Here is a 21,546-nt window from a genome sequence, read left to right on the forward strand (position 1 = left end):
CTGCACATTTGTGATGCGTGGATCATCACTCAAATCTCAAATGGCTTTAGAATTACCAAAAATAAAATTAAATTGTGTGCGTCAAACTTTTAGTGTTAAATATATGTTACTGTTTTTAGATTCATTAAAAATTGGTGAAACATGTATAGAAATGTGACAAGTCTATCAGAATATTGGCTTGCCTAAATAATCCCATATTTTTACTAAGCCTAATAATAGAGTTTATTATGTACATGATTTAGATTTTGAAAAGAAACAGGTAATAATTATTATTGAATTCATGAATTAATTGTTCAGTGTGCATTTGTGGCATAAAAATTTAACATTCCTTGACCCAGACTCCATGCTCACTAAGAACAATGACTGAAAGCAGATAAAGCTTTGTTTTTGCTAAAGAAACACCACACTGTTCACACCGTAATCCCAGAACCCTGGGAGCCTCAGGGAGAAAGATTGCGAGTTCAATCCCAGCCCAGGCAATTAAAAAACTTAATAAGACTTCATCTCAAAATAAAAAAGGGCTTAGGATGTAGCTCACTGCAAAGGCCTTGAGTGTTCAATTCCCAGTAGAGGGAGGGAGTAGCTATCATGCTTATTAATTCACACTTGTGAAATTCAAGTTTGTGTATTTTCTTCCTAATAGGAACTTCAAATAAACAAAGAAATAACATATGTGAGAATGATCAGTAAATATAACCCAATTAATTTATTTCCTACCAGTTGAATGTTCTTGTGAGTATTAGCTCAGGCTTGGTCTTAATGACAGTGAGGTGTAATCATCAGGATACCTTCCTCACCATTACTACAGCTTGGGTCACTGAAATTCTGAGACTGCAAACAGGAAGTTTTATAACAATTGCTCAACTCCTATGAAACCCAATGTATTAATAAATCATTCTGAGCCTCAGTTTTCTTATCAGAGAAAATGTGGAATTTCTTGGTCAATTAGCTCATATATGGAGCACTATTAATTTTCATTATTACATTTCAATTATTATTACTTCTCTGGTCAAGTGAAAAGTACTTGAAGTGAATTTAAATATTAGACAGCTTCCTGTGGACCTTTCTGGTCTCTCTTGGCAATGTTGGAGGAACAGGAGATGTTTCTGTGGGTTTCTGGGGCATCCACTTCCCTTGGCTTTGTCTTTTTCCCTAAGGCTCAGAAAACCTTCATGGACCTAAACGTTATAATTCATACCTATTTCTCTGCCAGATGAGCAAATGAAGTAAACCTAGTTTCCTGGACCTACACTCACAAAGTACCACAAATCTGGGGGTTGAAACAACAGGAATGCACCAACACATGTTTGTGCAAACTTATAATCTCCACCCTCAGGGAGGCTGAAGCAGGGCAATTGCAAGTTTGAGCCCAGTCTGAGTAACTTAGCCACTTACTGAGACCCTGTCTCCATGAGAGAAGGTGCAGGGACATAACTTAATGGTAGAGTGCCCCTGGGATTGATCTCCAATACTAAAAAAAAAACTCAAAGCAAAAATCCTACAAATATGTTTTCTCCCAGTTCTGGTTATGAAAGTGTAATCAAAGTGTCAGCAGACCCAACCTCTCCCTTTGAAGGCTCTAACAAAGTATCCCTGCTTGCCTCCTCCAGCTCCTGGTGGCCCCGGGCATTCCTTGACTTTTGGCAGCATAACTCCAATCTCTGTTTTTGCCTTTACATGGCCTTTCCTCCTCCATGTGTTTTTGTCCTGAATCTCCCTGTGCTTTTACCTTATAAGGACACCTGTCACTGGATTTAGTATCAACTATAAATTCTAGATACTATCATTTCAAGATCCTTAACTTAATAATACCTGAAAAGATACTTTTTCCATCTAGATTCATATTCACAGATGCCAGAGACTAGAAACAGGTGGTATCACTTGGGGCCAACTATTTAACCCACTCTAAGAGAGTAGCATGACCTATCACTGAGTCTATATAGAATGAATCCCTTTTCCTTATTTGGGCCTATCTGTATCTCCTTTCCCTTTTCCACTTTTACTCAAACACTTGTTCCAATCTTGCCTATCTTGCTGAGATAGGTTGGTCCTAGCCAAGGGGATAGCCAGACATCATGTCTAAGCCATCTGTTCCTTCCTGGCTCCACTCTGGCTCATGTCTGTACCTGCTTACTGTCTTGGAACTTGCTGTGGGCCTGTCTTGGTTACTTTTCTCTCGTTGCTGAGACAAAATACCCAACGTCCAAAATGAAGGAAGGAAAGGTTTATTTAGCTTACAGTTTGTAGAGGTTTCAGTCCATACTTGGCTGGCTCCGAGGCAGAAGATAGTAAAGCAACAAGAGCAAAGGGGGGAATGGCAGCCGAACAGCAAAGCAGCCAGAGCAAACCTGGAGGAATGGTGGCAAGCAGCTTCTTTTTCCCTGCCTTACTTTGTAAACAGGCTACCCCGACCTAAGGGGAGTGTAGCTCTCACATAATCTCCATGCCCTCCTCTTCCACAGGCTCAGGATGTATACAAAGTAAGCACCCTGGCTTCCTGCTGAGTCACTTAGCCAAACCTCTAGACTCCCCAAGTTGACACAATGTATCAACTATAACAGGGCCACACATTGAATACATGAGCTTTACTCTTCTGAATGATTATTCTATTTGGCCCTCCAAGTTTCCCTGCAGAGAGTCAGGAGAATCAGATGTCACCCTGGGGCATGGCAGTGCCAGCTTGCCTTGTCTGACTCTTCACCAGGGTTGCCTTGGGCACACATCAGGTTTCATAGATGGATTCAAAATAGGAGACCCTGGAAAGCTGGAACAAGTAGAGGTAGTGGATCTGGATCAGGGCAAGAATTATGTTTATAGTTGGCCAAAGCAAACAGGCTCAGAAAAGGAATCTGTGTCAGAAGCTTGGCAGACTGGCAGGGAACATGAGTGCTGATGCACAATGAAAATAGAGACTTCCCTTGCATCTGCACAGGTCAGCTCTGGGTTCCTCTAGGTCTGACTGGGGTGGATCTGTGACATGTGGCTTATTATGGATTGCAAGGACCACCTAACTTTAGCATGTATTTATCAAAGATTCACTAGGTACCAGGATCTAGGGAGACAGAGATAGGACAATACTTGTCTTAAGTAGATGAATATATAAGAAAGGACCCATACATGCAGAGAATTAATTGTGGCAAACTTGATAACTGTATGTGCATAGCACTAAAGAAGGTCCATGGAGAGAAGAACTCGTTCAACTTTGGGCTAGGAAACAGGTCATGACAAGGGCCCTAGAGGTGAATCTTGAAGAGCTAAATACAGTAGTTGAACAGTACAGTCCAGAAAGTGATCTGTCCAGCTAACTATCCTAAACTTCCATCTGCTGCCCATTTTTTTCATTTGTCTCATCCATACCCCAGACTTTAGGTGAAAAGCACATTTATACAGAATTATTTTGGACAGGAATATAAAAACAAATATTAAACATATCCTATCCCAGGTATAAAACCAACTGGAAAGGACTCCATTTGTAAGAACAGTTTGGTGGGTATGAAGTGAATATCAGGGGCCACAACCACTACTATCAGTGGTAATGTATTGCCTTACTAAATAAAGTAATAAACTTCAGGAAGTCAGCCTATCTCAATGATTCATCATTATTGAACATATTATGGGACCTATTTAGATTATTTATTATTAAAATGTTTTTCATTTATTTTACATGTAATATTGTTGTGTCTCAAACCCCAGGAAGACAGGCATGCTCTCAACCTCTGGTAGAAGTGAGAAGGATATGGCTTATTGTTCTCTGTACTGTATTTTTCAGTACTTAAGTGAATATTTCTTTGACTTTTCTTGGAAATGTCTTCCAACCCAACATCTTTATAATTATGAGTGATATGTTTATATTTGAATATGGCACATCTTCAGGTAGTATTAATTTTATCCAATTATTATTAGGATACACTTCAGTAACTTAACTGAATAAGGTTTACATGTAAGGTTTAAATACATCCCTACAAAGGTGGATATATTATTCATACATATGTACATATATGTGTGTGTCAGTTTTGAATGTAGAATTCAAATAATTTTAAAATCAAAACATAAACCTCAAAAACATAAAAGAAGCCAGACACAAAATCCTGCTTGTTGTCTGAATCCATTTATATTCTGAAAAGGTAAAACTATAGGGATAAAACATTAGTGATTACCATGGCCTGGGAGGCTGAAGGGAATTAACTGCAAATAAGTATGAGGAAATTTGGGGATGACAGAAGTGTTGCATACAGTGAATGTGATGATGGCTACATGACTGAATATATCTGTAAACATTCAGCCAAGTGTGCAATCTTGGGTGAGTTTTACTTGATATAATTACATCACCATAAACCTAATTTTAAGAAAGTTCAAGTTACTTCAGTCTTCTTTCTAAGGTGAATTCTCTGATGTATTCCTTCTTTCTTAGCTGCTTTTAGGAATGCCTGGAAGGAAGAGTTTGAGTATTACACTTCTAATGTCTAATGTCTCTTCTCTTTGAAAGAATGATTCTGAGTAAAATGGATCTCAAGATGCAACAATTTAGCCCCCACCATCATGGGAAAAATACTGAGTCCCAGAGAAAATTGGAAGCTTCAGTGAGCTGCCCAGGAGGGGAGACACTGCACGCTACCCTGCCCCCACCCTCACAGAAATGACCTTGAGCCTCAGCGAATACTGAGAGCTTCTAAAATGACAAAACAAAGGAGGAAAATGCAATCTCAGACCTCCACCCCACCCAGAACAAGTCCAGGAGACATTGACATAGAAGAACATGAAAGTCACACACCAGAAATTTCTGAAATGATAGCAACTGAAGTAAAGAAACAACTATGTTAGGCCATAGAAGAAATAAGATCAGAAATAATCTCAAATAAAGAAATGACAAACATAATGAAAGAATTGCTGAGCATATCAAAAGAAGACATAGATAAAAAATACAGGAGCACAGAAAAATGATGGAAACCTTGAATGAACAATATAGGAAAGCATTAGAATGCATGAAATGGATTCAAAGAGATATCCAGGAAATAAAAACTTCCATTGAAAGTTAGCAAAACTACTAGAATAAAATTGAAGACAGACCTTCAGTTGACCTTCAACCTTGAAGACAGCATTGCAGCTAGCAATTGTGAAAGGAAAGATCTCTTAAAAATAACAAAACCAGGAAATAACTATTCAATAGCTACAAGATGACACAAAGAAAAACAATATAAGACTGATAGGTGCAGATGAAAAAGCAGGAGTCAGAATGAATGACATAAAAAGACTATTTGCAAAAGAAATAGCAGAAAATTTCTGAAACATGGTGTCTTGGTTACTTTTCTCTCGTTGCTGAGACAAAATACCCAATGTCCAAAATTGAGGAAGGAAAGGTTTATTTAGCTTACAGTTTGTGGAGGTTTCAGTCCATACTTGGCTGGCTCCGAGGCAGAAGATAACAAAGCAACAAGAGCAAGGGGGGAATGGCAGCCGAACGGCAGACAGCCAGAGCAAAAGGGAGGAATGGCAGCAAGCAGCTTCTTTCCCTCCCTTACATTGTAAACAGGCTACCCCCACCTGAGGGGCATGTAGCTCTCACATAATCTCCATGCCCTCCTCTTCCACAGGCTCAGGATGTATACAAAGTAAGCACCCTGGCTTCCTGCTGAGTCACTTAGCCAAACCTCTAGACTCCCCAAGTTGACACAATGTATCAACCATAACACATGGGAAAAGAATCTGACATACAGGTGAGGCATATAGAACTCCAATTATCCATAGCCAAAATAAATCTACACCCAGACATATAATAATAAAGATCCCAGAAATTGACCAAAGAACAAAATATTAAAATCTGTTAGACAAAAGAAACAGATCATCTATGAAGGAAAATCTATCAGAATCATGGCAGATTTCTCAACACAAACTATCAAGTCAAGAAGAGCTTGGAGTGAAGTATTTCAGGTACTGAAAGTAAACAACTTCCAACCCAGATTGGTGTACCCTGCAAAACTATCTTTCAAAATTAATGGAGAAATAAGATACTTCCATGACAAAGAACAGCTGAAGAAATTCATGACCAGCAAACCAACCCTACAAAGAGTACTGAAAGATATTCTAGAAAGATATAAAAATGACATAATGCCAAGAAGAACAATGGAAAGGACTTACCAAGTAGGGCAAGCAATTAAACAGCAGGGGAAATTAGGGAACCAACAGCAGGAAAATAACATGACAAAAATAAACCAATATATATATCAGTACTAACCATTAATGTAAATAGCCTCAATTCACCAGTCAAAAGGAACAGACTGGCAGAGTGGATCGAGAAACAAAATCCAACAATATGCTGTGTAAAACAAACACATCTAACTCAAAAGGAAAATTATAGACTGAAAGTCAAAGGATGTAACACAATACTCCATGTGACAAGAACCCAGAAAAAAGCAGGGGTAACTATTCTGATTGCAGACAATGTGAACTTCAAACCAAGAATGGTCAAAAGAGATAAAGACGATCACTACATACCTGTTAGGGGAACAGTGCAAGAAGAAGAGATAACAGTCATAAATATATAGGCACCAAATTCAGGAGCATCCAACTATATAAGACAAATTTTAGCAGACATGAAAAATCAAATAAGCAATAACAAAATAGTAACAGGGGACTTTAACACCTCACTGGCACAAAGAGCTAGATCAACTAGACAAAACATCAGCAAAGAAATAACAGAACTATACCAAACTTGTGGACAAATGGACTTAGTAGACCTTTACAGAGTGTTCCACCCAACAACTTCAGAGGACATATTCTTCTCAGCTGCATAAAAGACATTCTCTAAAATAGACCATATCCTAGCACACAGAACATGCTTAAGTAAATGCAAAGGAATTGAAATTATCCCATGCATATTATCCAACCATAGTGGAATGAATTGGAAATAATTGACAAAAGAAATTGTAAAAATTCCATAAACACATGGAAATTAAATGATTCCCTCCTAAACAACCAGTGGATCACAGAAGAAATTAAACAATATTTACAATCAAATGAAAATGTAGATACAACTTATTGGAACCTGTGGTACACAATGAAAGCAGTCCTTAGGTGGAAATTCATAACAGTGAATTCTCACATCAGGAAAACAGATTGAGCACAAATAAACAACCTTATGCTGCATCTCAAGCTTCTAGAAAAAGAAGAGCAAGTCAAGCCCAAAGCCCAAAGAAGGGAGGAAATTATAAAGATTAGAGCAACATGAATGCAATGGAGATTAAGAAAACAATACAAAGAATTAATGAATAAAAGAGTTGGTTCTTGGAAATAATAAATAAAATTGATAACCCCCTAGCCAACCTTATCAAAAAAGCAAAGAAAAAAGTTAAACTATGCAATGAAGAATTAAAAGGGTGAAATCACTACAGATCCTGTAGAAATTCAGAAGATAATCAATACTTACTTCAAAAATCTTTACTCTGATAGGGTGGAAAATACAGAAGAAACAGACAGATTCCTAGATACATATAAATTACTTCAACTGGACCAAGAAGATATAAAAATCCTGAATAACCCAATATCAGTCAATGAAATTGAAAATGTAATAAAAAACTTACCAACAAAGCAAAGCCCATGTCCTAATGGATTCATAGCCAAATTCTAAAGGAAATTTAGAGAAGACTTAATGCCAGTTCTTCTCAAACTCTTTAATGAAATGAAAAGGGAAGCAGTTCTCCCTCATTCATTCCTGGAGGCAAGTATTACCCTGATAACAAACCAGAGAAAGACCCAAACAAAAAAGAGAACTACAGACCAATCTCCCTAATGAACATAGATGCAAAAATTCTCAGTAAAATACAAACAAATAGAATACAGCAAATCATCAAGAATATTACAGGCCGTGACCAAGAGTGATTCATCCTAGGAATGCAGGGATGGTTCAATATATGCAAATCCATAAATGTAACACACCATATCAACAGAACCAAAGACAAGAATCACATGATCATCTCAATAGATGCAGAAAAAGGTTTTGATAAAGTCCAACACTAATTCATGATAAAAACCCTACAGAAAATAGAAATAGATGGTCTTTGCCGCAATCTGATCAAAGCCATCTATGACAAATGAGCAGCCAGCATCATACTAAATGGACAAATACTGAAATCTCTCACTTTAAAATCAGGAACAAGACAGGATGTTCACTGTCACCACCCCTATTCAACATAGGTCTGGAAACTTTAGCCAGAGCAATTAGATAAGAGAGAGAAATAAAAAGAGTAAGGACAGGAAAGGAAGAAGTGAAATTTTCCTTATTAACAGATGACATGATACTTTACATAGAAGACCCCAAAAACTCTACCAAAAGTCTTCTAGAATTAATAAACAAATTAATAGCATAGTGGGATACAAAATTGACACTGAAAAATCAATAGCATTCCTGTACACAAACAACAGACACAGTGAGAGAGAAATTAGGGAAACCATATCCTTCACAGTAGCATACAAAAAAATGAAATACTTAGGAATCAATCTAATAAAAGAAGTAAAAGATCTATACAGTGAAAATTACAGTACTCTGAGAAAAGAGATTGAAGAGGATTTCAGAAAATGAAAAGATACTCCTTGCTCATAGATAGGAAAAACCACCATTGTGAAAATGGCCATACTCCCAAAATTGTTATACGGAGTCAATGCAATCTACCACTGACTACCATCTATACCAAATACCATTAGTATACCTCACAAATCTAGAGAAAACATTCCTAAAATTCATCTGGAACCAGAAAAGACCCAGAATACCAAAAGCAATCCTGGGCAACAAAAGCAAGGCAGGACAACAAAGCTACTGTTATAAAATCAGCATGGTACTGGCAAAAAAACAGACCTGAGGATCAATGGAGCAGACTAGAAGATGCAGGCACAATTACAAACACACTCAGCCACCTTATCTTTGACAAATGGACCAAACATGTTCACTGGAAGAAAGACAGCCTCTTTAATAAATGGTGCTTGAAAAACTGGCTGTCCAGATGGGAAGACTAAAGCTAGACCCATGTCTATCACCATGCACCTAATTAAAGTAAAAATGGATCAAATATCTAAATATTAAAACAGAAATACTAAATCTACTAGAAGAGAAAGTAGGTAGAAATCTTGTAGACATGGGGGTCTGTAGAGAGTTCATAAGCAAAAATCAAACTGCATGGGAAATACTTCAAAGAATCAACAACTGGGACCTCATCTTATTGAAAACTTTTTGCACAACAAAAGAAATCACCAACAGAGTAAAAAGAAAACCCAGAAATTGAAAAAGAATTTAGACAACTATCTGTCATACAAAGAACTTCTATCTAAAACATATAAAAAGTTTTTAAAAATTAAGTCCCCAAAATTCAAAGACTCAATTCAAAAATGGGCATCTGAGATGAATACACACTTCTCAGATGAAGAAATACAAATGGCAAATAAATATTTTCTCTGGGACAAATTCTTGTACATGTCAGAATTACCTGTATTTTTGCCAAGATACAAGATGAAAAAGACAGAAAATGTTGTATCTTGGGAGAGGCAATCTGATGGAGGCCACCTGGAATAGAAAAAGGGCCCATAGTAGAAGAAGAAAGGAGTAGGAGATAAACCAGTGTGGCTTGAATTTTGCACCTCACACCTGATTCCTGTCTTGAAATCCTAACTGCCAATATCTCAGAGTGTCTGTTTTGGAGGGCACCTGGGATCAGTTTCCTTGCACCTCTTGTACACTAAGAAACCACAAAGATGCCATGACACTATATGTAGATCCACAGGGAAGAGCCTGTGGATCTACATATACAAAGCACTTAATGTTTTTGTTTATTTCTTTGATTTGGTATATTCCTTCAGAAGGTCATGTGGCGCAGCTTTGAACACTCAAAACACATCAGAAATATGTCAAATATGTCCATAGAAGCTTAAATACTGCCATAGCACATCAAGTCTTAGACTCACTGCTACCACATTTACAAGCAGATAAAGAACAGTGGGCTAGCAACTGCGCAGCAAGGAAACGACTGTCCAAATCTGCCTCCAGCTTCTGTAGTCAGTGGCAAAAATACAGGTAATTCTGACATGTACAAGAATTTGTCCCGGAGCAACATAATCTTTTCAAGCTGAAAAAAAGTCTCTTCCTGTTGAAAAGGCTTATTCAGCTTCCAGTAGACGAAGCATCAATTGGTTTCACTTCCTCTACAACAGGACAGTATCCCCAGGGAGATCTGAAAGAATTAGGGACAAGTCCCTGCTCCACTGTCTGCATGGTCTCACAGAGAAGCAAATGGAAATATTTATAGTTCCAGTTGTGTGTACAGACAGTTGCAGACAATACTTTTAGGTTCAACTTTTGAGAAAACAAAATACAGAGAACTCTTTGCAATTGATAGTAGGTCTTAGAAGTGATGAATCTGTCAGGGTTGGTTGGGAGGCATAGGTGAGAATCAGGATGATGAGCCAGTGAAGGATACTAGATAAAAAGAAAGAAAGGAGCAATTCAATTTAGAGTACTAAGAAGGGAAATAGACTAATAACCATAGTGAAGGTCAGCCTGTCTCTGTCTACGAGAGGCCCGTGATGCGCACTCTGTATGTCGTGGGCCCAGCCTTAGCACAGCACTCTCTTTGGCCTCTCATCATCCCTGCTTTACAGATCAGGATAAGGAAGATCTATAAGATGCTATAAATGGCAGATTCAGGATTCAAGCACCAAATTTTCCTGACACCCAATCCTGTTCTCTTTCACCATCCATTATAGTGGTCTTACTCTGTGGTTATAGTGAGCGTAATTCACAAATCCTCATCTTGAGTACACAGAATGGACTTTGTGCAAACTTAATCGAATTTGTCTTAGGTGGATTTCAACTCCTCCAATTTTTAATCGTCTGCATAAAGTTCAAAGAAAAGCTATCACACAGAACCTGCTAAGAGCAAGATACTTCCAGCAAGGGAATAAAATTGAGTTTTGCCATCTCAGATGGCTTTGTTGAACCAAGCAGCCCCTTTATTCAGAGATTCTAAAAGGATATCATTCTGCCCAATTTATAGCCGTGGAGAAGGTGCAGTCTCTCCCCACATGAGGTTACTTTCTAATAGGAGACAGGACAGATCAAATTTCTGAACTAGGACTGCACAGGTACATTTGATTATACTATCTGCAGAGTGACTAAGGGGGTTGCTGTAATGCTTCGTGCAGCTTGGCAAGATCAGTAGTACTAAATGGGAAGAGTACAGAGGGAACAAGCTTCTGACCAGGGAAAGTGTATAGAACAGGAACACTGTGAAGGGCCACAATTTGCCCCAGATGGTGAGCACCCAGGCACAAACAAACAGGTGCAGTGAAGGTGGCTGGGGATCCTTGGGTTGGAGAGCATTCAAAACGTGCAACCAGGCCTGGTGTCTCTGCTTCTGAGTTCCCACAGCTGTGATTCAGACCTGATGTTTTCTCCAGCAGAGACAGGAGGACAAGTTATTTAATCAGAAAGGAAAGGAAGAATGACTGATGAGCATTGTACCTGCAGCCCTCAGGGAGAGGTTGTTGCCTGCCTGGGCTTGCTTTTCACTCAAACTCATACCCTTGCTGTCATAGCCTCTGAAGCATGCACCTTCGGACCCAACAAGCAACCTCACCTTTCAGAGCTGTCTCCAACTCTGAGGGATTTGAGTGCCAGACTGTTTCAAAACCCGTCCCCGGCCCCATCCAACTGTGAACATTTAGGACCTGGTGCCCTCTCTCATGTGGAACAGCTGAAGCTCCCACCCAGCCTCCCTGCCTCCAGTCTACTGACCACAGTCCATTCCAAGCTACCAGCTGTGTGATCTTCCTGGGAAATAAGTCAAATCTGTCGCTTCTCTGCTTCCTAATGCCAGAGGGATGGTTCTGACTGGAAGCTCTTCCAGACTCCACAAATCCAGGGGAAGAAATGCATATTTATATATCTGGTGGCAGAGACAGTTAGTAGTTGACAAATATTGCACTATGTCCCTGTGTATTCCAGCGTCCTTTGTGGTCAGGTTGAGATATGTGACAAGTTTCAACTCAGTGGTGTAACATGCTGTATCTCAGGCTTAACAGTGGCTCTGCTTGGAAGATATAGGGATTAGATGACTTTTTGAAAGGGTTACAAATAATTGTAGTATTGGGGGAAATTCTTTAAAATCTATGAATATATGTGATCTAAGGAAAAATTATTAAAAGGAAGTCCTTGAGAATGGGGTACCACTGAACCACTAACCCACAAAATAAATTCCAAAGGTGAAGCTCATATCAAAGCAGAGGAATTGCAAAAGCCTTTCTGGTTTTATCCAATGGCTCTTAGCTGCCCTATTCCTTGCCATCCTGGAACCTCTATTCATTATTTGCCAATTGCACTTTGCATTTCCATGTGGTCCTTGCAAATGTGTTAGTCCCTGAACTCTAACTCGTCCAAGTCTTCTTCATCCTGTAAAACCCAGGTGAAATGTCATCTTCCCTACAAGCTCCCATGGGCCTCAGCCATGACCCTCGTCATAGCACCTCTTCCATGACGTCTGCCTTTTATCTATGTGTCTGACTACTTATTAGCATGAGCTCTTCCCATGAAGGTGGTGTCCCTTTCCGTCTCTGTGTCCCCTAACCCTAGGACAGGGTCAGGCTCATAGGAAAAGAGCAGTCTCCTTGAGGTCACCCTTCCAGGCTTCAAAGTATGGCCACATGTGGCAATGGATAAACTACTTCACCACGTGGCTTCTCTGCCTTCTTTCCAGTTTGCCAAACCTGCTCTCCCTCAGAGTCCTCACACTGCAACTGCCCCTGCCCAGAAATCTCTCCCCTTGACCTCATGAAGCTCCGCTCCTCCCAGTTTGATTCTTCTTCCCCGCTCCTTCCTCTGCTTCATGTCTTCATGACACTTACCACCCGGCATGATTTCATTTTGCATTTACTATTTGTTCTGCTTATTGTGTGTTTCCTTCTGGGAGACTCTGAACTCTGCAAGGCATTATCTGATTCACTGCAAAAGATCAATTCTTGACACATTAGTCAATGCTCAAAAAAATTTCTGCATGAGTAAATACATACATGCACACATATATACGTTAAGTAAGGAATTCGAGAACCCAGCCTTAAGTTCTCAGGCACTCTCAGCATGAAGCCATCAAGGTTGAGAGTGAGAAAGCAGTTTAGAAGGTTTACTGTAGTTTAGTTTATCATTCAACAAACCATAGGTGGAGGTCTGAGGCAGTGGAGAATCTTATCCATTATGTGAGGGGCTGGACTCTGTGCAGGAGCCAGAATCCAATGTGATCCCTGGGCCTTGACTCCTAGCAAAATGCCTGGTGTATGGTGAGCATTCAGTTAATTACTGAGTGTTAAATTGAATTAAAAGAAGTAAAGACTGGGTAAAGTTTGGTGTCTGTGCACTTTCTGCACTGAAATAACCTGGGCTTGAAAGACACAGATGTCTCAAAAGAAAGCAGTCGTATAGTTGGCAGCCAGAGTCTCACCTCAACACACAGACCCTTCTGAGAGCACTCACATAAACCACACAACTGCTTGACTCTCCAAGAACAGACACCCCCAATCTGCAGATAGTTTGCACTATTTATGAGTCACCAAAAGATGTTAAGTGCTCCTGGCCAAGCGACACCAAGGGAAAACAAAGACAGTGTCAATATGCCGTGGTAGGCAGTGATGGAGAGGCTCAGAACCAATGCTCATTCCTTCAATAGCTCTGCACTCTAGACCAGCTTCTGAGGTTGTCTAGACAGTCACATGTAAAATAACTCCTACAGTAGAAGCAGTCTAGGTCTAATCACCAAGTTCTTGGCATATATTCCAGACTGTAAGAGCTAAATTATATGTGATAGTGGTACATATTGCCAAGCAAACAGGGCCTCCCACAAGGGGTAGACAAATACAAGAAAACTCTGGTTTGATAGATCATAACAAAATTCTTATTACTTTCTCACCCCTCCTTCAGGTAGAAGGCGTATCATATTTTCTGTGTGTTATCAGTCATTTCAGCCTAAAACTATTAAGAGTAATAGAAACTTTTAGCTAAACACCCACCATTAAACAAATCCGAAGATTTTTTTTTTTTTTTTTTTTTTTTTTTTTTTTTTTTTTTTTTTTTTTTTTTTTTTTTTTTTTTTTGGTTTTTCTCCGGTACCAGGAACTGAACTCACGACCTTGTGCTTGCCAGGCAGGCGCTTTTGCCGCTGAGCTAAACCCCCAGCCCCTAAATCCGAAGATTTTATAGCTTGATGTATCATTATCCAATACAGAACCAGGCCCCACCTCTGTCCTTTCTGCAGCTGTAGTAGACACCCTCAGTGAACACAGGGGTCCCAACCCTCAGCCTTGGGCCCACCTCACAATCCCTCCCTAGCACCTCTGACATCCTTTGGAGCTTAAAATGAAATTAGTTGCTATGTTGAGTTTTAAATTGTATTAAGACTAGGATCAAAATGCATAAACCATCCCAAATCTTTTATCTATCTCTGGATCATGTGTTTCAGAATGAAACTTAAATGCCTGTCTTATAGGCTTGATTTCCTTCCTTTCTTTCTCACATCTTTATCTGTAAGCATACAACTCAGAACACAGAATTCAACCATTATTTCTCAATGAACTATCAAACTATAAATGTTCAACCCTTCCATAATTTGTTCTCTCTCATTTTCAAACAAAGCCAAGCAATCTATGTCTCCCTAAACTCTGTCCTAAATGCACATGGGTGTGCAAGAAGATGCAATGTTTTGGTGAGTCACTAGATGGCATCTAATTGAGGCACTTAGTGCACTATCCCAGAAAGTGTGTTTTTTAGAGCACATCACGGTTCTCCAAATTGGCTGCCATTGTCTGGTGGGCGTGTTGGAGCTAATCCATTGCCATCTGTCTTTATTTTGCTATCTTACTCAGTCGGACACCACACAGTTGAGTTCTGCAAATGTCGGCTCTCCAGTACAGCAATCACCAAGTCTCTTTCTAAACAATATTCCCATACAGAATTCTTCCTGCCTTGCATAGGCAGGAAGCATCCAGGCTCCTCTAGATATGCTTTGCTTATAGGGCTTGTCATATTCAAAGATTAAGAGAAAATTGTCTGAACTCAAAGACACACCAAAGCATGGCTTCTCTTTCCAAACTGACAACATGCCAATTGACATGTTCCTATTACATAAAACCCTCACATGGCACAGCAGATCACTGGGGCTATGTATTTGCACCACTATCAAATATAATTTAGAGCTGAGTCCTGGAGTGGTGCCCTGTCTCTTCCAGGATGAATACACTTTGAGTGCATTTTGCTGTTGTTGGTGATATTGTTTTAATATTTGAGGAACTAGTGAGAGAAGTAGGGTATAAGGCTTATGGCAGTAATACAAGAAGCAGAAAGGAAGGAAGGAAGGAAGGAAGGAAGGAAGGAAGGAAGGAAGGAAGGAAGGGAGGAAGGAAGGAAGGGAGGAAGGGCACCATAAATGAGTTGATGTTTAAATAACCAATCCTCCATTGCTGTTAATAAATCAGTGGCCTGGGGAGGGTATCTCTTTGTTCCACTGTTTGTTCTTTCATTTACTCATCATGTTTTGAAGTCTTACGGTCTGTGTGGACCCCTATAGGAGATGCTCCAGGTACAGCTTCAATCAGTTCACCAAGAGTCATCATTCTTGTTTCCTGCAATTTGTGGGGAGACAGATATTGACCAATAGCTGCAACCACGGCGGCTGTTGTGAAAGACCTATGCGGGATGTTGCACAAGCACACGATAGTGCTCTGACCTAACCTGAGGGTCAGTAAAGGGTATCTGAGGTTGGTGGAGATGATGGGGGTTTTAGAGCAGCATTCCTTGTTGTACCGGCACATGCTAAGTATTCTGCTTTGTGATTAGTGGATGCTGAATTGGCATTTGATGATCAACCTCCATGGCTTTTCTTAACATAGCGTAAGGAAGGTCTTGCAGCATAAGAATCACAATAAGAACACAAGCCAATCTGTGAGGAAAAAGCAAGAGTTTCTCTCATGCAAGCATAGATTTTAGCTTCTCCTGGGTCTATTCTATGCTACCTCAGACTTGTTTTTCCTTAACAGCCTACTTTCTCCTTAATCACTTGTTTTTGCCTTTATTTCTCCAACAAAATTATATTAAGATTAGTATCATCTTGTATCTTTATTTAAGTCCATTTTGTTCCAGGTGTTAACATACTGATAAACCAAAAATGAATTGAGTATTATTGTGTCGGTTTATATTGCTATCCAGGGTTGTTCTTCAGAGTACAGTTACTGTTTTAATTTTAGAAAATATGAGACGATCTGAAGAGCAAAAATGAGGAAGCAAGAATGAAAGGGATCACCCTGCCAGCCATGTTTGTCTCCTCCACTGAATCACTGTTCTTTCAAATGTGATTTCATTGTCAGGGTTTCAGCTATAAAGCAAAGGAAGCCCACATCCTGAAGCACTAGTGCACGGTTAAGCCAAAGGCAGCCCTGTTCACCTGGAGCATGTAGAACATCAGCACCTGGAGGGTCAGCACAGGGTTTGAACAGATGGACAGTGTGGGACTTAATGTGTGCTCACTAATTCCCAGTGCATTTGTGAACAACCCGGTCCCTTGGGACTTTATCCTGACAACAAAGTATGTTTGTCATTAAATATTTGGGGTGTAAGTCCTTTAAGGTCATCTCCTGGGAGAATGCACCACCAGGTACTGTGAAGATCAAGACTGTGTTTTTCTGTCTTACCAAATTCTTCCCTGAGGCTGAATCCAGGATGTGGGCAGTTACCCTTCAGGACAGTGGGATTCTCCTGTATGAAAATGAAAATGAAACCCAGCAAAAGACTCAGGTGGTAGGTGGGGAGGTCATCTGGGAAGCTTGGTCTATGGAGTGGCTTCAGGGTAAATCTTGGTGCTATTTTCCTCCCACAGCTCTGCAGTCTGCAGATATCACGGACCCGGTGGGCCAGGGAAGCAGAAGACAAGTAGGGAGGGAAGGGAGGAAGAAATTTTGCCCAAGCTGCAGAAGACATTGGAGAGCCAGTTTTCTCAAGTAGCTGCCACTGTTACCATGGACATCTCTGAGAAGGGTGCTGAAGGCCACTGGAAGCAGCCCTGCTGCGTTCTTCCATTTTGACCTCTTAGTACATTTGACTTAACTGACCAAACACATTCTTGGGGCTTTTCCCCCCTCAGCATATGTGATGTGAATGCTCCTGTTTCTGCCCCTTGCACACTGAGGGACCTTCAGCAGTGTTATGGGTGGCACCGGCTTTGTTCTCTCTCCATTCACACATCATCCCTGCTTTAGCAACCTGGGTCTCAGGACCTGGACTGCCTTCTCTCCTTCCCTTTTTTGAGATGTTCTCCCATTTTCTTAGTTTAAGTCATGTGTGGTATAAGGAAGTCACAGCTGGAATTCAGCGAAGGCAGGGAGAGCACAGGTTTGCGCTGACTTGTTGAGTGCTTACTACATACCTAGCAGCCATGTGTGGCCCCTGTGGGGTCTCTGTTCATCCCTGCTATAACCTGCGTGCCACGCCTTCATTATTCTTTGCCTTTTTCGTGCATGCTGATCCTTTTGTCTGACATTCTGTTTTCTTCCCCTTTCACCTTCTAAACTTCTACTGCTTTTCAAAACCATTCAATTCAACTTCCATTTCCTTTGCAGTTCCCCAAATTCTCCAAACCCTATTAATCCCATTTCTGAATTCCATGATGCAAACCTCATCTTTCCATTAGGTCACTTACCACTTTAGATTACACTGCACCCCACCCCACAAGGTTTTCTTTAGGGCACTGGAGGATGAGATGAGATCTTCTCTGTCTTGATTTCCTAGTACCTATCACAGTGCCTAACACAAAGGTAGGTGCTTAAGAAAGATTCACTTATCATACAGTACTCAGCCTTTGTTAGTTTGGTGTGTGATTTCAGGCAGTCCTCAAAATAACCTTAGGAGGTCGGTCATTATTCCATGAGAAGAATGAGCTTTAGAGAAGTTAAATTGCCCGAGAGCCACATCAGCAGAACTGGAACAAGAACCAATGTGGAAGAAATCTGGAGTCCACACTGTTGCATGGTCACTCTCAGACTATGGTGTCCCCTACAACTGTCACCCGACAGCTCTCGGAGAAGAGCACTTAACACTCCCCAGTGCTGAATAAAGCATGTGTGAATTTAGAAGTAAAAAGACAGAGAAGAAAATGAATGAATCTGCTCTAACTCTTTCATAATATCCAGCCTTTACTTATGCTTCTGCACCCTGCTCCTCAACTCCCCTTTATTTTCACACCTATCCCTTCAGTACCTCCCTTGTCTCATGTTGACTATCTGCAAGACCTTCCCAGTGAGTCCCTCAGCCCACAGCCTCCTTCTCCTCTCCTCTTTCTTGCCCACACATGCCTCTCAAAATTACTTCTAAAGCTCTGCCGAAGAAGACTCTTTCAAGGATTGAGTTAGGTCCCTGACTCACTGTTAAATAAAATCTAAGCATTCAAGGTAAACTTCAAGTTATCACCCTCCCTTACAAAAGTCATTTTCCTAAATGTATCCAGTGTTTTAAATCAAGAAATATTTTCATGGCCCCTGGCTCTCAACTGGTCTGTGTTGCCTCCAGATTTTGCCCGAGTCATTTTTCTGTGTTTTAAACACCTACCATACATCAAGAATTGAGCTGCATTCTGGGAATACAGAGATTAAAGCTTTGCATCTGAAGCTCATAGAATAGTGAGAGACAGCTGAAAGAGCAATTGCAAGGCAATGTAATTGTGGCAGGCAATTGAGAAGCAAGCGGGGGTCTCTGTGAGCATGGAGGGTGTGCACTTCCCACATCTCCAGTACTCTCGCCCTTCAGCTCCCTCCACACCAGGCTGGAATCTCTTCTCCTGGGGGCAGAAGGTGCTTTCTATGCCTAACCTTTCATATGCTCCCTTGAGGCATTTCTTTCTCATTTATGTAATCAGACTGTTCTACATGTATCTGCATTTATTGATCCATTCATCTGCAAAACAGTTTCCTTGAACATTGCCTTCTCCTCTGCTGGGGAGAGAAGACAGTGCAATGGAAGGATAGTGTGCCCATTCTAGGTGTGCCTGGCCCCGAGAAGACTGTATGAGAGAAATGTATCACTGTTATGGAATTCCTCCCTGAATACACATTTTGGTGGTGTGTGGGTGTGTCCCTAAGAGAAAGGGTGGATGTAACTCAATTTTGATCTAAAAAACTTCCATCACCCAAAACAACTTTGTGTGGGACTCCTAAAGGATCAGATTTGTAAGACTGAATGCTGTTTCTCCACAGCTAAAGAGGTTATGAACAAAAGGAGACCTGGCTCTGGGACTCTCAGAGACACCAAAGGGGCCGGATTGTGAAGGAAAAATTGAGGCCTCCTGGGGGACACTTGAGCAAGCAAAAGCTTGCCCTAAGTGTTGTCAGTCTCCTTTGCCCGTAGTTCAGCTGTAGCTCTGTGGTGATTTACCAGTTGAAACAGGTCCATAGAAAAGGCTCCCAGGAAAAACAGAACAGCTGGCGTGACTCACCCAACTGGCCCCATAAGCTTCCCCTCCTTCCTGCCAGACAAACACTCATCCCAGCACCTGGCTCTAAAACACACTGTTGATGTTTCTTCATATCTTGTCCACTCTCCCAACTTGGCCAAAATTCTGTTTTTGTCAAAATCTGATCTCAATGACAACCCTCAAAAGTCCCTCTGATCAAATCAACTGTATGTTTCAGGTCCAGCATGTTCTTCTTGGGTCCCCAACCGCTTTTACTCTAATCTTCCCAGCCACCCTTTTCTACTTATGTCACCTGTCCTTTGGACCAGCCAGTGTCCTGGGCTAAGGAAGTCTCTGCTGTGCTCCCAGTCCTGAGGAGTGGGTGTGGGGGGTTGGGCTGAGGATATTCTCCTTCCCTGCTGCTGTCTGTCTCTCCAGAGGCTGCCCAACATTGAGCTGTCTCCTGAGGGCAGAAACTCTTGCCACATGGATTTTTTTTTAGGTCAACAGCTTTGCAGGCAGAGGGGGAGACAAGACAAATATGGAGAGAAGAACACATGCCAGAAATCAATACACTCAACATAGCTTTGGGGCAGAGATGCAGAGATTTGGTAAAGGTCCGGAAAACAATGCAGGCTGTGCTTACGAAGTTTGCCTGTGCTTTGAGCTAAGCAAACAGATTCCCTGTCTCCTTGACAACCAGAACACAAACATCTCTTACCTATGTGAACTACTCTCCTTGCCAATGCCAGTGCGTGTGAATATAGGTGCTTGGTGAAAGAGCCCATAGGTCTTAAACAATATTTATCTTCATTGTGCTCTGGTGGGGAATTCATCTCCTCAACTCTATTAAAATCACATCATTGATCAGCCATGCCCTAGACCTCTTGGTAGAAAGCAAATACAACCTTACTTCTCCCTTTCATTCAGCATCGTAAGCGTCTGGTGAGAAAGTTTGCCAGGAAAATTGTATGTATACAGACATGCTTAGATGGTCATAGTCACTAACTTTAAATAGCCTTCATATGTGAGGGTAAAACCTGTGTTGTCACCATCTGGACATTTCTCCTTCCCAAGGAACCTCAGATTCCTGTTGTTCATTTGACACGCAAGACAAACCACAGTAGTGATAGAGTGGTTGGTGTGACCAGAGTCCAAGGAATTGCCTTCTAAGTTAGATCATCTCAGGGACAGTGGTTGTTAGGAGTTTCTAAATACTCAGGATCATCGGGGTAAGTCTGGAGAGACCAGCAGTAACCAGAAAACCAATTTCAGGGCTGGGAAGACAGAATCACAGCCTTCAGGTTGGAATGCTCCTTATCCTATGACTGTCCTCAGTACAACAGCCCAGGCTGAAAGGGTGGATGCTCAGTGTGAGAGGACAAAGGGCCTTCAAGCTTGCATTTGAATGAGTCACTGCTCTGAATGCGTATTTACACACCACAGCTATACCCTTAAGGTAGAGCTTTCCCAGGGATGGAGAAAGAAGGGGTGGGTGTCCCACGGGGTGTAAGGTGGAGGAAAAGAATCCAGGTAGAGATCCCAGTCCTTCAAAACAAGAATGAAGAAAGCAAGATGTGAGAATTAAAACAGATTCCTTCTCCTCCCACCCCTCTTCCTATGCCAGATCTTCTCAGAATAAGTAAAATTGTGTGGAAAAGAGAAGGTGTTTGTGAATGTGTGTGCATGCAGGTGGATGAACACACTACCCCATGTGGATCTGTATGTGAGTTATAGTGCCTCTGGGCACACATGTGGAAGCCCACATAATGCTGCAAACAATACAAGCACTACGCATGTTAGCCTAACCACAGAACAATCGCCAAACCCAACTCTGATGGGTTATTATTTCCAAGGGTTGGCAAGTACACTGTTTTCATTCCAGTTTACCCTGTGGGAATCACTTAGAGTTGTGAGGAAAGAGGAGTATAGGGTAAAGTAATGGGACGGAATGTCTACCCACTGTCATAATCAACATCCTGATGTGGCGATCACTGAGGACCCATTAAGGATGAGTTGCAACCAGATCTCTGGCACCCTTCATAGAAAGCACTCTTCTGGGTTGTGTCAAGAAGCAGAAGATGGA

At 41.0% G+C, this 21,546-nt stretch overlaps 1 long non-coding RNA gene across 5 annotated transcripts in view; it reads right to left on the bottom strand.

Annotated features, from left to right (window-relative positions):
* Positions 1–21,546, bottom strand: part of LOC102010513 — a 75,891-nt gene that overhangs the window by 7,448 nt on the left and 46,897 nt on the right. The window lies entirely within an intron of this gene.

Source organism: Chinchilla lanigera, unplaced genomic scaffold, assembly GCF_000276665.1.
Source record: "Chinchilla lanigera isolate Chin_1 unplaced genomic scaffold, ChiLan1.0 scaffold00117, whole genome shotgun sequence".
Classification (NCBI taxonomy): Eukaryota; Metazoa; Chordata; class Mammalia; order Rodentia; family Chinchillidae; genus Chinchilla; species Chinchilla lanigera.